This window comes from Mustela lutreola, chromosome 4 (assembly GCF_030435805.1).
Source record: "Mustela lutreola isolate mMusLut2 chromosome 4, mMusLut2.pri, whole genome shotgun sequence".
NCBI lineage: Eukaryota > Metazoa > Chordata > Mammalia > Carnivora > Mustelidae > Mustela > Mustela lutreola.
Genome location: NC_081293.1, coordinates 62,964,753 through 62,979,330, shown reverse-complemented (window position 1 = coordinate 62,979,330; position 14,578 = coordinate 62,964,753).

The window sequence follows — 14,578 nt, the reverse complement described above, 5'->3', positions numbered from 1 at the left end:
GGCATCTTCAGGTGCTTCTGTTGGTCACAGATGTGGAATTATCTGTATGTCACAGCCTTGGCATGAATGGCTTATTGAGCACTCAATTCTTCCATATAGAATTCTCTTTCATTTTTTTCTTTCCTCCTTAATCCATACTTAATGCCTTATGAAAAGAGGTATTTGTTTCTTGGAAGCCACGTTTCTTTAATTAAAGAAGGAGGGTTGGGAGAGGTCTACTGGAAAAGGAGAAAACTCTGGTTTCACAATATGCACTATTTATGAGGGTGCTTTGCTGTTGAAACCTATTAGAGGCCAGCCCGGCCCCGTTTGCCTCTTGCCCTCCCAGGAGACAATTACTGTCCTGCATAACAATTTGAAGCAAATATCGGATGTGGTCGGGAGAACAGTTGTGGCCCTCTCTCCGGCGACCGTTTCTGCTTAGATTTCTTAATTGTTTCCACCACTTCCTTTCCTTGGCTTGTGGCCTTCTGGGTTCCGCAGGATCCTGAATTTTAATAAAAGCCTCCCATCCCCACTGGAATTCACATATGCAGGCAGACGCCCCCTGGTCCTGGAGACACAGCACCTTAGAGCTGTGCTTTGGGCCAAATTCGTTCAGCTCTGGGGCACTTGGGCCGTCTTCTCAATGCCACACCTTCGCTTTCTGGGCCAGTGGGAAGAAGAGACAAGGGGTCCAAGCCACCCCTTGCCTCCCCTTGTCAGCACAGCTCTCCCTCCTTCCAGCCCTAGTGTTCTGGCTTGTTCTTAGCCCCCGAGGAGACGTTTGCCAATTGCTCTCTTCTCTCATCTTCCTTCGGGTCTGTTTGCAGTGTGGCCTCCTGGGAGACTTTAGGAGGATGGTAAAACAGGACATCAAAGAAAGAAAGAAATCAGGCAGGACTATTGTTTAGTGGTGCGGTTTTTAGCACTGAAGTACCTAGGCAGGGAGACGTGTTGGCGGGGGGGGGGGGGGGGACACTGAGAGCTACCACACCGGATGACCCACTTTTTTTTTTTCTTCGCTCAAATGAGAGACCAGCCCTGCGATGGCTGCTGCCTCTGATTTGCAGGCAAGATGCTGTAACAGGATTTGGGAGCAGCCTGGACCAGGTGTCCGTGTGCGGGACCAGGAATCAGCCCTGTGACCTCAGTCTGGGAACATCCTTACTGCGCTGGGCCTCTTATCTCTGCGCTGGGTCTGCTTGTCTCTGCAATGGGGCTGACTGCATCGGCCAAGCCCTTCTCAAAGAAGTATCGAGAAGAGGAATGCAATCAAAGAACTTATTTTAAGAGATTCTGAGGTTGCAAATGTTCTGCATCCACAGGATGTCAAAACAGCAACTAAAACCACCCTGCAACTGGCTTACATAGTGGGAGGGGCACTGGTCAAAATCTTAGGGCTATGGTGGGAATCTACGAACCTGGCTTGGTGGCTTCAGCGGGAGGGGAGGCGAGCAGAGCCCAAAGAGCCAGGCACGGTTGAGACCAAGTGCTGGGTGATGCTCCGTCAGACTGGGCTGCACACAAGTGAAAACTCCTGCTGGAAATAAAGAGCTATCTTTTAGGGAGCTGAGACCTTTTAGTGAAAATACCATGCAAAATAATGCTGGAGGTGTCACAGCAGTGTTCCTTGCCCAAGAATGACAAACCAAAATGCAGAACGTGCCTTTCCCTAGTAGTATCTAAAACAGTTCCGAGCATCTGCTGGCGATGTGCCCCATTTCTGTGTTTTGCAAAGGGTTTTACAAAGGTAGTCATTAGCCAGTCTGGAACTGCACACACACACTACTTCTGCAGAACAACCATCTAGGCAAGCAGTGTCAGGTATGCTTCCACCGTCTGCAGCGGGATTTTTTTCGGTTTATTTTCCAGAAACCATCTCACCTTCCCAGCAACAGTCGTGGGTTCCCTGATGTGTTTCAGGAGCACTGTGTAGATGACAAGGAGCTCTGGCAGATAAAATCTGCCACCCCGCACGGAGCACTCCATAAGATAGATGTTACCTCTTTTACAGATGAGGAAACAGGCACAAAGGGATTTGCTGATGTGTCCAAAGTTGTAGCATATGCCAGAGCCAGAATTAGGACTCGGGCCTCTGTTCCACCCCTCCTTCAGCGACGCTATGTAAGAAGTCCGGACAGTCCCGGAAGCATCGGATCTTCGCAGTGCTGAATGGGAGAAACGACACGTGGCATCTATCATGTGACATTTCATCCTGATTCATTCGATGCTGTGCACCAGCTTTTCTAAAATGTGTTGGAATGTGTAGCCCTAAGACTCTGACAGGAGTGGTGGGGGGCCGAGGGGAAGAGGTGAGAAAGAGCCTTTCCTTGTCCAAATATATCTGGAAATGCTACATGCTATACCCCCTGATTTCCCACAACACACACATAATCATCTTAAAGGCCTCGAGATGTCTGTTTTACCTTATTTGACCGCATATTTCCCATGCTTCTTTGGGCACAGACTTCTTTATATAACATCTATTAAAATCCTGCAGAATTAGTGTGCTGTGCATGAAATACACTTTTGGAGAAGGGTATAAAAATGATGTGAGGGAAGTTGAGAAAGTCAGAGAAAGTAATCAGAGGAGATGTAAACTAGGCAAAAAGAAGCCTATGAGGACAGAGGGGCAGCCTGGGTGAAGGACATTCGCCTGGAGTCTGTGGGCTTGGTGCTGCACCTGTGTGTCCTTTGCGTCCGACAGACACTCTGTTCTTGTCTCACTCTCAGCTTCAATCTCCCCACCCCTGAACGGAATAGGCTTGCTGGGGAGATCTCCAAAGTTGTTTCTCACCATAACAGTCTGTCAGTTTTTCCCAGGAGATCCTGAAACTTAGCTCTGTGTCAAACATTTTACTTGATCTAACTTGACGCTTAAAAAAGTTGTGTAAACGATCCACAAGTTCCATATACTCCTTTCCCAGATTCATTCATTATTTACATATCCTCCGCTGGCTTTATTGCTCTCTGTCTCATCTTCTTTTTTCTGAACCCTTTGAGGGTAAGTTGGAGACATCATGTCACTTTATCCTTACATAATCCAGGGTTAATTTTCTAAGAAATAAGACATTCTCTTATATATGCACAGTACATTTATCAAAATCAAGTACTTACATGGATACAAGACTATTAGGTAAGTGACAGTCAATAATCGGATTCCATCAATTTTCCCAATAAGACATTTATAGCTATTCCTTTCCCGCTGATTTCTGCTACCTTCTCATAGTAGGTAAGGTTTAGATGGAAATTCTTTATCCACCTAAAATGAAGTCAATGGATCATCCTGTTTCCCCTTTCCTCTTGTTTTAGTACTGGATAGAGGGGCAGAAGAGGTGAGGTGAGAATGTTTGAAAAGTGTTCAAAAATAAACCATGGCCTTATATTGCCCTGCACAAAAGCACATGGTCCCTGTGTTGATCTGTCTTTATTGAAAAATCACAGAGATTTACAGTGATAAAACCTGTTTGGTTCATGTCAAAAATTAACACTTTCTGAAACAAAAATTTTTAGTCATTCATTCCTTTATTTATTTTCACTGGGGATAGATCTCTCCTTAGACTGCAAATAATTTTGAATTATATCAGGCAGTTTCAAGGCATGGTGAGAGACTCAGTTGGCTAGAGAAGGTTTATAAGAAAAAGAGTGGAAGATGTGCCTAGAAAGGTAGGTTTGGGACAAGCCTTGAATTAAGTAGGTCACATAGGATTTTAATCTTTCTTCTTTTCCCTAGAGAGAAAGACTACATCAAGATCTTCCAGCACTATAGGGCAGTTGAAAGAGCACAGACTTTGAAAATCCTAGGGACCAAATCTCAGTTCAGTTCTTTATTAGCTGAGTATCTCCTCTGACCTCTCTGAACCTCATTTTGTAAAATGCAGCTGTTAATAATGCAGACTCAGAGGTGGGATTCGATGAGCTCACATATACTGTGCTAGTCTTCCGTTTCCCCAACTCTGCCTCTCTCATATTCCCAAGTTCTCTCCTATATATTTTTTTAATATAATCATTTATTTATTTATTTATTTATTTATTTGTTTGTTTATTTGACTTTTATTTATTTATTTGACAGACAGCTCCCTGCTGAGCAGAGAGCCTGATGCAGGGCTCGATCCCAGGGCAGGATCCCAGGATCATGACCTGAGCCAAAGGCAGAGGCTTTAACCCACTGAGCCACCCAGGCACCCTAGTTCTCTACTATATTGAGTGCTGAAAATCTAATATCAACTCACAAGGGTTTGTTTTTTACCTGACACCTATAACTTGGGGTGTGGGGAGGGGTGAGGAGGAGTTCTGGAATAAGCATATCCTGATGCTGAAAAATACCTCAATCTTAGTGGCAATTTTGACATTTCAGCCCAGAGTTTTATTATTTCCTTCCGATGTGTATTTGGTCACCACCCTCTTTACCTTTTTCCCCAGATTCCTTCAGTCTGGTTGGAGACCTTAAACATGCTAATATAGTCTCGTGATAAAGGGTCCTTCTGCAGGTGCTGAGGAAATGGAGCCAAGGCTCTCCCTTCCCCCTTGAGGAGACAGGCTGGGTCGGGTGCTAGGGGGAAGTGCATTGGACGTGTGTGCGTCTAGTTGGGAAGCCTTCCTTTTCTTGCTCCAACTTTTGCAGAGGTTTTTACTCTCCTCAGAGACCCATTTGGGAAGAATTTTGGCCAGGTCAGGGGTCTGTGGGAGACCATTCTTATCTGGAGCTGGAGCTGGGGCTGGAGGCCGAAGGAAGCATCATTGCAGGAGTAATCACGTATATTGTGTCTTTGGCTCTGGGAAATTAATTTCAAAAGGCACGTGTAACCACCATTCTCATCCTTTTTTTAAAAAAGCAAATAATGGACACATAGCCAGCAATAGCCAACAAATGCCAAATATACCCAAGTCCATAATGTTAATCGCTGTAGAGAAAAGCCAGCGACCCTTGAACCCTTCTTTTGGCTTCAGGTGGGTGGTAAAATAACAAAGGGGGGATCAGAACAAGATGAAACAAAAATGATAAATGGAAACCATTTACCTTCAAGGGGCTCTCAAAAGAAGCAGTGTTTCCCCAGCACCACCCCCACGCCTCTCAGCCCGTATAGACTTGCTCTACACAATGACTGGCATTTCCGTTCTCAGGTAGAAATACTCCAAGTAAAAAACTTGCTCGTGCAATTGTGTTGTTATGGACTCGTGTGATATGTTTGATGAATTGAGTTAATTCATTCTTTAACTTAACTGGCAAGATGTGATGGTTCACATTGAAAGCATGAATAACCATTTTGTTTCTTGAATGACTCCAGTTTAATGCCTCCTGATGTCAGTATATTTTGCCCAGGGTAAAAATTGCCAAATGAATTATTCACTGCTTGATGGAATGAATGGGACCATGTTTGCCCACAAAATGTTAGCTGTGGTTATCTGACACGATGGGGCACAGCAGATGCCTACAAAGGACAATGGATAATTTAGAATGTGGTTCTAAGGACCCAGCCATTGCAGTTAAGATCTTTAGAGGAAGCATAGCACCTTTTTGTCTTGTGCCACACATTGAGATGGCCTCAGTGAGCCAGGAAAACTCTTGGCATTTAACAAAAAATAAAAATAAAAAAATTAAAAAAAATCTAGGTATGGTTCTGCAATGGACATTTTTGTCTTTGGTTAAATCTTAGATAGTGGCGAATAGAAGGTAGTGGGGGGAGGGAAAGTATTTAAGAAGGATTTAAAATAAATGAGGAAATTAGTGATTTCACCAATGTGAAAATTAAATATTTTTGGTGAAGGAGAAATGATGTTTGACTAATAATAAAGAATCTGAACTTCGATTCTTGAACCAGACTCCGTTGGCTTAAGAGCATTTGGGGTGAGTTATCTTCCTGATTGTAGTGCCTAGCCTTGCCACTGAAATGCTTCTGGCTTAATCAGAACGATTTATAATCTGGAGAGGCAGTTAATGCAACTTAGTGGGAGCTGATAAATGAACCACTGAGTTTACTTATACAAATAAGTGGGACATTAATCTTGACTTTGTATTTCCCCATTGGGTTCACTTTATAACCATTTGTGATATTATGAGTGACAGGAAGGAACGATTGGCAGGTTTTAATGGTTGACAAAACTTTTCTAAATGTCTTTGAACTTTACAAACAAGACAAATAAGCCCTGAGATTGAAATACAGATTAAACTGGCTTCCATCCTTTCAGTGTTCATAACTTACTATAACTGGTGGGCAACTTGTTAAGTTAGCATAGCATTCAAAATCCACCCAGAGACAAAGCTGAAATCACAGCTGGGTTTTAGGGCTCTCCACAGCTGAGTTGGCTAACTCCAGCTGGCCTGCTGGCAACTGTGTCCTCATTATAAATCTGCTGGAAAGAAATTGTCCACCCCTGGTTCAAACAGTTCTGGCCAAGAGTTAGAGTACACGCCTGCAAGTTTCCATCTCTGTTGTGGACGGAGAGTTAATTCTCAGAGAAGGGAAATCAAGGGCTGAAAAGTCACCCATGAGAGCCAAATAATGGCCCCCAAGAGATGTCCTCGTACTTTCCAATTCTCAGAAGCTCTGAGTCTTACCTCGTTTGGTAAGAGGGACTTGCAGATGATAGGTTAAGGATCTTGAGATGGTGAGATTATCTTGCATTATCTGGATGGGCCCTAAATGTAATCACAAGTGTCCTCATGTGAGGGAGCCAAGAAAGTCAAAGGAGGAGGTAGGAGAAGTGAGAACAAAAGTAAGACGCTGGAGTGCTGGGAGGAAGGAGCCATGAACCAAGTAATGCAGGCATCCTCCAAAAGCTGGGAAAGGCAAAGAAACACATTCTTCCTCAGAGACTCTAGAAGGAACCATCCCTGCCCACACTCTGACTTCAGCTCAGTGAACTGATTTTGGTTGTGTGGCCTCCTTTCGAGCCACTGAGTTTGTGGTAATTTGTAACTGCAGTGATAGGAAAGGAATCCAACATCCAAAGGGTTCCTACTTCATTCCTTCCGTTGTCGTCATCCTGCTCCACACCCCCACATCAGTTCTGAAGCCTAATTTCTTGGTGTCGTCCTATAGTCTTGTTAGTTCGCTGCAAAAGAGCTATTGAAATATAGACCTTCGTGTCACTTCCTCCAAATCAGAAGACTCTTAGTGTTTGTGGTAATACTGTGCTCAACGGAAAGGTCTATGTTTCTGAAAGAAATGGAGCCTTCCACTTTACATGGGGTGAGGCGCAAATAACTGTTGATGGAAGGAGAAATAAATGAAGGAGGGAAAACAGAAAAAAGCTATTGAGAATCAACATGTAACTCGACTGTTTCTGTTTTAATGTTAAATGAATTTCAGTGCTACATCTCCCTGGAGGAGAGAATAAATGCGGAAATCCACCCCTGGGTTTTAAATTAGCCTTTGTTTTCATTTGAGTCTAATAAAAATGCTTAAGGAAAACTTGATTTTGTCCTCCATAATAACTCTTTGAGCATCTTATGGATATGTCTGCAGAAGATATGTTTTCTTTTTACTTATTTTCCCCTGCGTCAGTGTCAACTCGATCATATGTCCCTACAAAAACCCACTTTGTAGGGAGAAGCCTGTCAAGTCATTAAATGATCCTGCTAGTCCCGTCGGAACAGCATGAGACCTAGTGTTGGGTCTTTGATTCTCAGCTATTTTCGTGTTCCTTTTTTCAAAGAGAAGGAGAGAGAGGCCAGGGAAGGGACAGGGAGGGAGAGAAAATCTTAAGCAGGCTCTACGCCCAGCGTGGAGCCTGACCTGGGACTTGCTCTCACAACCCCGAGATCATGACCTGAGCTGAAATCAAGAGTCAGATGCTTAACTGATTGAGCCACCCAGGGGCCCCTATTTTCTTAATGGGGGGGAGAGGAAGAGTTAGCAATTATTAAACACTCTAAATCTCCTGAGCTTTTATTGACAAATTCCAGGCCTTCTCTGATCTTATTCTCCCTCAATAATGACCATCTTGAAGCTGTCTCAACTTCTATCCCTGTCACTTTGTTCTTCCCCGACTTCCCTCCAACCTGCCCAGTCGTCATGCCTCCACTCCTCTTCCGTACCTTGCTCTTTAACTGTAGGCCTCTCTCCCGTTCGAGTACTCACTTCCTGCTCTCTTTCTTTGTGCTCACTTTCATTTAGATGACAAGGTAAGACTCTCTTTTCATCCTGATCTCCAACCCAGTATCTAAAATCACCCATCAAGGGTGTCTTGGTGGCTCAGGAGGTTAAGCGTCTGCCTTCAGTTCAGGTCACGATCCCAGGGTCCTAGGATCAAGCCCCATGTCTGGCTCCCTGCTCAGTGGGGGGGCCTGCTGCTCCCTCTCCCTCTCTTTCTGCCTGCCACTCTGCCTGCTTGTGTGCTCTCTCCCTCCCTATCAAATAAATAAATAAACAAATAAAATATTTTAAATGAATTAATAAGTTAATAAATTAATTAAATAAATAAAACCACCCACCAGACAATGTTACTTGGGTAGGTTATCACCTATCATACACCAGCAACCGTCAATACACACAGGGTCTCTTCTGTCCTAGGCTCCTTGCATATGCTGTCCTTCTCTCTGACAGTCCTTCTTTGCAGATCAAAATTTAAATATCACTTCCTTATGGAAGCAGTCTCTGACCACCCAGACTACATTTGCTCTCCATTGTAGGCTCTCTTAGCACCTGGCCGAGAAAAAGAATTATTTAAAATATTTTTTTGAGGGAAAAAGGAAGAAATAAAAAATAAAAATTAGTCCCTCTTTAAGAAGGAAGTCAGTTTCAATTAAAGGGAAATCATAAAGCACATCAATTGGGACTAAAAATATGTTGTTTTTCAGAAACCATGTTGTAAAATACTTACAAGGAAGCTGAATTTACAACTTAGTGAACTGAACCAAGAGCTTTGGTTAGGTGACTCAGTGACTAAATAAAGGTTCTAAGAATGATCAAATATGATATGCTCTGCTTGCTAGCATGCAAAGTTGTTATGCTCTTTTAAGACAGAGCTTGTCATTACCCATCTGACATTTAAACCTCAATGTTTAGATAATTGTGGAAAAGCATAAACCATGGCTGGTGTAGAAGACTGTTCATGAATTATACCTATTGTTAACCATTTTAGATAAAACTGAACTTAAAATGAACTCTCTTCGGTTTTTAAAAAATATGGCTCACCTCTTTTGCCATATAGGTGATTTTTGAAAAAATCTCTTTTGGGGTGCCTAGGTGACTCAGTTGGTTAAGTGTCTCCCTTTGGCTCAGATTATCATCCCACAGTCCTGGAATGGAGCCCTACATCAGGTACCCTGCTCTGTGGGGAGTCTGCTTCTCCCCCTCCCTCTGCCTTCCCCCAACTCTGCTCATGCTGTCTCTCTCTCTCAGGTAAATAAAATCTTTAAAAACTAAACAAATAAAAAATAAATTTAAAAGATCTCTCTTATGATAGAATTTGCATACATTACAATTCACCCATTTAAAGCATATAATTCAGTTCAAAGTTATGTGACAGTTACCATGGTCAAGAAATCCTGTACGTCTCTACTGCCATTACCTAATCTTTCCAGCAATCCCCCTCCCCCAGCCCTAGGCAACCACTAATCAGCTTTCTGACTTGTTGGATTTGCCTATTCTGGACATTTCATATAAATGGAATCATACAATATGTGATACTTTGTGACCAGCTTTTCTCACTTAAGAAAATGTTTTCAGAGTTCATCCATGTTATGGCATGATTCAGTACTCCGTTCCTTTTTGTGACTGAATAATATCTTATTGTATGGATGTACTACATTTTATTTGCCCATTTATCAGTCATTACCCATCTGATGGACCTATCTGTTGCCTCCACTTTTTGCCTTTTGCAAATAATGCTGCTGTGAATGTGGGATGATTTCTGAACTCTGAGAGCTGCTTGCTCCTTTCTTTCCTCCCTGTAGTCATTTAAAAATAAAAGATGGCTTGAATATTTCTAAGTCTGAAACTACAACACAAAATATTTTTTATTCTTTGACAACCCTACAGAATTTATTACACCTATCGTTAGGTAGTAAATGACATCTAACTAGGTAATGTTAGTCTTTCCCCTCTGTGAGCTCCTTGAGACCAAGGGTCACGTGCCTGTACCCCAGGCACCTGGCCCAGCAATTAGCATGTATTAAATGTTTCTCACCTAATTAATTTTCCTTGGCCCCTAACCCCAGATTGGCCACTCCTCTCCAGTTCCCCATTTCTATAAATGGCATTACTGTCATCTCAGTTACTTGAAATCCAGAGCAGAGCTAGAGTTGACTCTCTTCCCTTTTGCATTCTTCCTCTACATCTGACCAGTCAGCAATTTTCTTGAAATTGTTTTTCAGAGATTTGGAGGATGAGTTCTGATGGGAAAGGTATCTATAAAAGTCTGTGGGAGAAAATAAAAAGGTTCAAAGAGGAATTTCTCGAGGTTGATTCTCAACATTTGTGTTCTTCCCTTTTTCACCACACTACCCACTCTAGATCATCACACGTGACCTCCCTCCTTACCTTCTCTCCACGTCTAAGCTATTTTGTAGAGTTTTCAAAGTAATCTTCACAAAAAATAATTATATCACTTCACTTTCCTTTTCATGAATCACAGTGGTTTCCCACTGGCCACAGACTAGAAGCCCTCAACCCAGAGCTGGAAGTTTTCCACAGCATGATTCCTTATATTGTGGAGCAAGTAGCCACCTCAGTTTTTTCTAGCACTCCCTGCCTACCTAGCTCATTGGTCTATTGGACCTAGATTGTTGGATCAATCGCTTACCATTGCCTAGGCAAGTACTAGTAATTTGGAACACTTTTCTATCCAGGTCTCTGACCAATACAAAGATATATTTGACTCAATATTGTGCATGTTATATTCCAACCCAAAACGGTTACCTTGATTTTTCCACCTTCTTTCCCAAAAGTGAGTTACTCATAACAGCATTCTATAGGAAATTCCCTATATACAGGAACCCCCTACTTTCCCCTCACAGAGAGGATCAATATTATATCTCCAACAGACTGTGTCTTACACAAGCTCGTATCTTCCACAGCACTTGCTATAGTGACTTGTATATGGTAAGAGCAAAGGCATGGAGAAAGTGCCATTTTTTCTTAGCAAAGAATTTTTCTCCGCATTCCCCTAGGCCAGAAATGTTTGGTTTTGATAAGCGGATCATTAGATAAGCCATTCAGATTTGGAGATGACAACTTTACTTCAAGGGGACTGTTGGGATGACCACAGACAGTTGCTTAACTGACTTCCAGAGAACATAGTCCTTGTTGATTATGCCAGTTTTTGTTTCGCGAGGTAGTGCACACCACTTTGAACTGTTTGGAGCAGTGATTTGGAGAATGGGTTCTAAGGGAAAGGGAGGTCCAGTGATTGGTATCAAAACAGGGCTGTAGGGGAAAATACAAAGTTTCAAAGAGGAGTTTATTAAGGATGATTTCCATGTGGCCTTCAGTCCTAACCCTCTCCCTCGTCTGCTCACAAAGCTTCAGTAAAATCCGCATTGTCTCCAAATGCTTAATGGAATGGATTTGCTATTTGGGACTAAGCCTATGTTGAGTTAGACCTCAAAGTTTGTACAAGACAGCAGCGTCTGCCCATGGGAAGACAGCCATATAGAGTTTGCATATATATTAAGTAAATATGTATGAAGTTAATGTGCTTGTTTTATATTCTTAAAAGGATATAATACTCCCTTTACCTGTAGGTGATTCATAGAGGAAGTGTTCAGTGAGGAATGTGCTGTAATCTAGTTTGTCTTTAAAGGAGGAAAGAAAGAAAGTTTCATAAGCATCCACTGGATATCTTTTTGTAACAGATGTTCACGTGTAATCTCATTTCATCTTTTCAACCTTTAGTATTATTCTAATGATAATTATCTTCATTTTCTAGATGAGAAAACTAAGGCTCAGTGGGCTTAGGTAACTTGTCCAGATAAGTATTACTAGGAAGTGACAGAGATGGGATTCTAACCCAGATCTGTTTGACACCAAAGGTTTCTTTGAATTATACTATGAACCACAATAAGAGAGAGAGAGAGGGGGAATTGTGTGTGGGGGGGGGGAGGGAGAGGGAGATTGTTTTATATAAAGACAAGCTTCTTGATGTTCTTATGTCATTCATTTTCCCATGAATATTAATTATGTAGCAATAATTGGGGAGTCCTGGACTTCCTGGATTTAATTTTTATAGCATATTATGAAATATAGTTGTGAAATGTATACTTTAACTTGAAGAACCACCCCCCCAACCCTCTATAATTTGTATGCCATGGGTAGGTTAATAGCCTAGCTTTTCTTTGCTGCCACAAAGTTAGAATATTTTACCCATTCCTGATTATTTCGTTTCCATAAGTAGAGAGTTGGAGATGAAACTGTTTTCTAGTTTCTTTAACAATGAGATGTCTTTGGATTTACTGCCTACCTCAAAAGTTAGAGCTTGCAAGAATTGTGCATACTGAGTACGTTATAGCACTGGATCACAAAATTATTGAACTATCTTTAACAATGCCCTCTCCTGAAATCCATGAAAACTGAGTTTTCATTTCAACTCCAATGATGACAAAGGCTTACTTCTTGTAAGATAAATTTTTGGTAAATAAGTTACAAGCACGTGAAATTGGGTACATCTGGTTACAGGAGAAAGTCACTATCTATTGGTGACCATTCAAGAATGCAACCACAAGCCAGTGTTGTCATTAGGACCACACTAAGACCAAGTTGCTATTATGATTCTTTAATGGTATCTAGTCCAGTAAAAATGCCATTTTCAGAAGTCAGTTACCAACAAAGTTGGGGTGGATTTTGTGGTTGGTTCATTTGCAAATTGTTCTTGGGAGTCCTGAGATAAGATTCTAACTTCTTCTTCAGTAATTTGTGTGCTACTACAGAATCAAGTCAGATCTAGTTTTCTTTTGAAGGTACAATGTATTAGAATATGTATGAATACCTGAGCTGGCTGAAAAAAAAAATTAGTTACCTTTCAAGAGAAGCAAGACAAATCACTTTGCACAGATATGACTTGTCTCAGTGAAGATCTTTGTATTCCTGATTTTGACTGGCCCGTGTTCACTGAGTTAGTATTTGACAGCTCTTGTCTGGGCCTAAATGGGCACAGTCTGATCTCTACAATTGTGCCGACCTCCCTTAGCTTTGCTCAGTTGGTTTTTCAATTGCATTTAATAGGCACCTATTACATGGTGAGCACTGCTTGGGTAAAATTTGAATGCACTATTGTTTCAGCAGCATAAGATTTAGAGAGAGTTTTCTTGTAGCTAAAAATGGAAAGCCTTCTCTTTTCAGCCATAGCCACACTAGATTTGGGGATCAGTCACCTTCAGGTGGGCAGAGATCCTCATTAGAACTCTACATTCCAGAAGTCAGCTTGAGTCCCTCCAGCCACAGACCTCTCAAGGTCTGTGCATGTTCCCCAGGGCTGCAATTTCATCTTCCTTTCTGGGTCCAAGTTCTTCTTTCCATGGAATTTCACTCTAGCCTCTTCCATGTTTCCCTTCTGTCAGCCAAACCAGACTCTAAAGTATCCAGATATAAAGATAAAAAAAACCTTTTGCACAGCAAAGGAAATAGTTGACAAAACCAAAAGACAACCGACAGAATGGGAGATGTTTGAAAATGTCTTATCAAATTAAGGGCTAGTATCTAAAATCTATAAAGAACTTATCAATCTCAACAGCCAAAAAATAAATAATCCAATCAAGAAATGGGCAGAAGACATGATTAGACATTTCTCCAAAGAAGACATACAAATAGTCAACAGACACATGAAAAAATACTCAACATCATTTGGCATCAGAGAAATACAAATGAAAACCACAATGAGATACCACTTCAGACTGGTCAGAATGGCTAAAATCAACAAGTCAGGAAATGACAGCTTTTGTGAGGATGCAGAGAAAGGGGAGCCCTCTTATACTGTCGGTGAAAATGCAAGCTGGTGCAGCCACTCTGGAAATTCATATGCAACTCAAAAAGTTGAAAATAGAGCTACCCTATGACCCAGCAATTGCACTACTGGGTATTTACCCCAAATATACAAATGCAGTGATTCAAACGGGCACCTGTACCTCAATGTTTACAGTAGCAATGTCTACAATACCCAAACTATTAAAAGAGCCCATATGTCCATTGACAGGTGAATGGATAAAGATGTGGTGTGTGTGTGTGTGTGTGTGTGTGTGTGTATACACAAATACACAAGAGAATTCTACTCAGCTATCAAAAAATGAAATCTTGCCATTCACAATGATGTGGGTGAAATTACAGGGTATGATGCTAAGCAAAATAAGTCAATCAGAGAAACACAATTATCATATGATTTCACTCATATGTGGAATTTAAGCAACAAAACGGAGGAACATAGGGGAAGAGAAGGAAAAATAAAACAAGATAACATAAGAGAGGGAGACAAACCATAAGAGACTTTCAATCATAAGAAACAAACTGAGGGTTGCTAGAGAGGAGAGGAGCGGGAGGTGAGACAACTGGGTGATGGACACTAAGGAAGGCACGTGATGGAATGAGCACTGGGTGTTATAGGCAACTGATGAATCACGGACCTCTACCTCTGAAACTAATAATACACTCTATGTTAATTA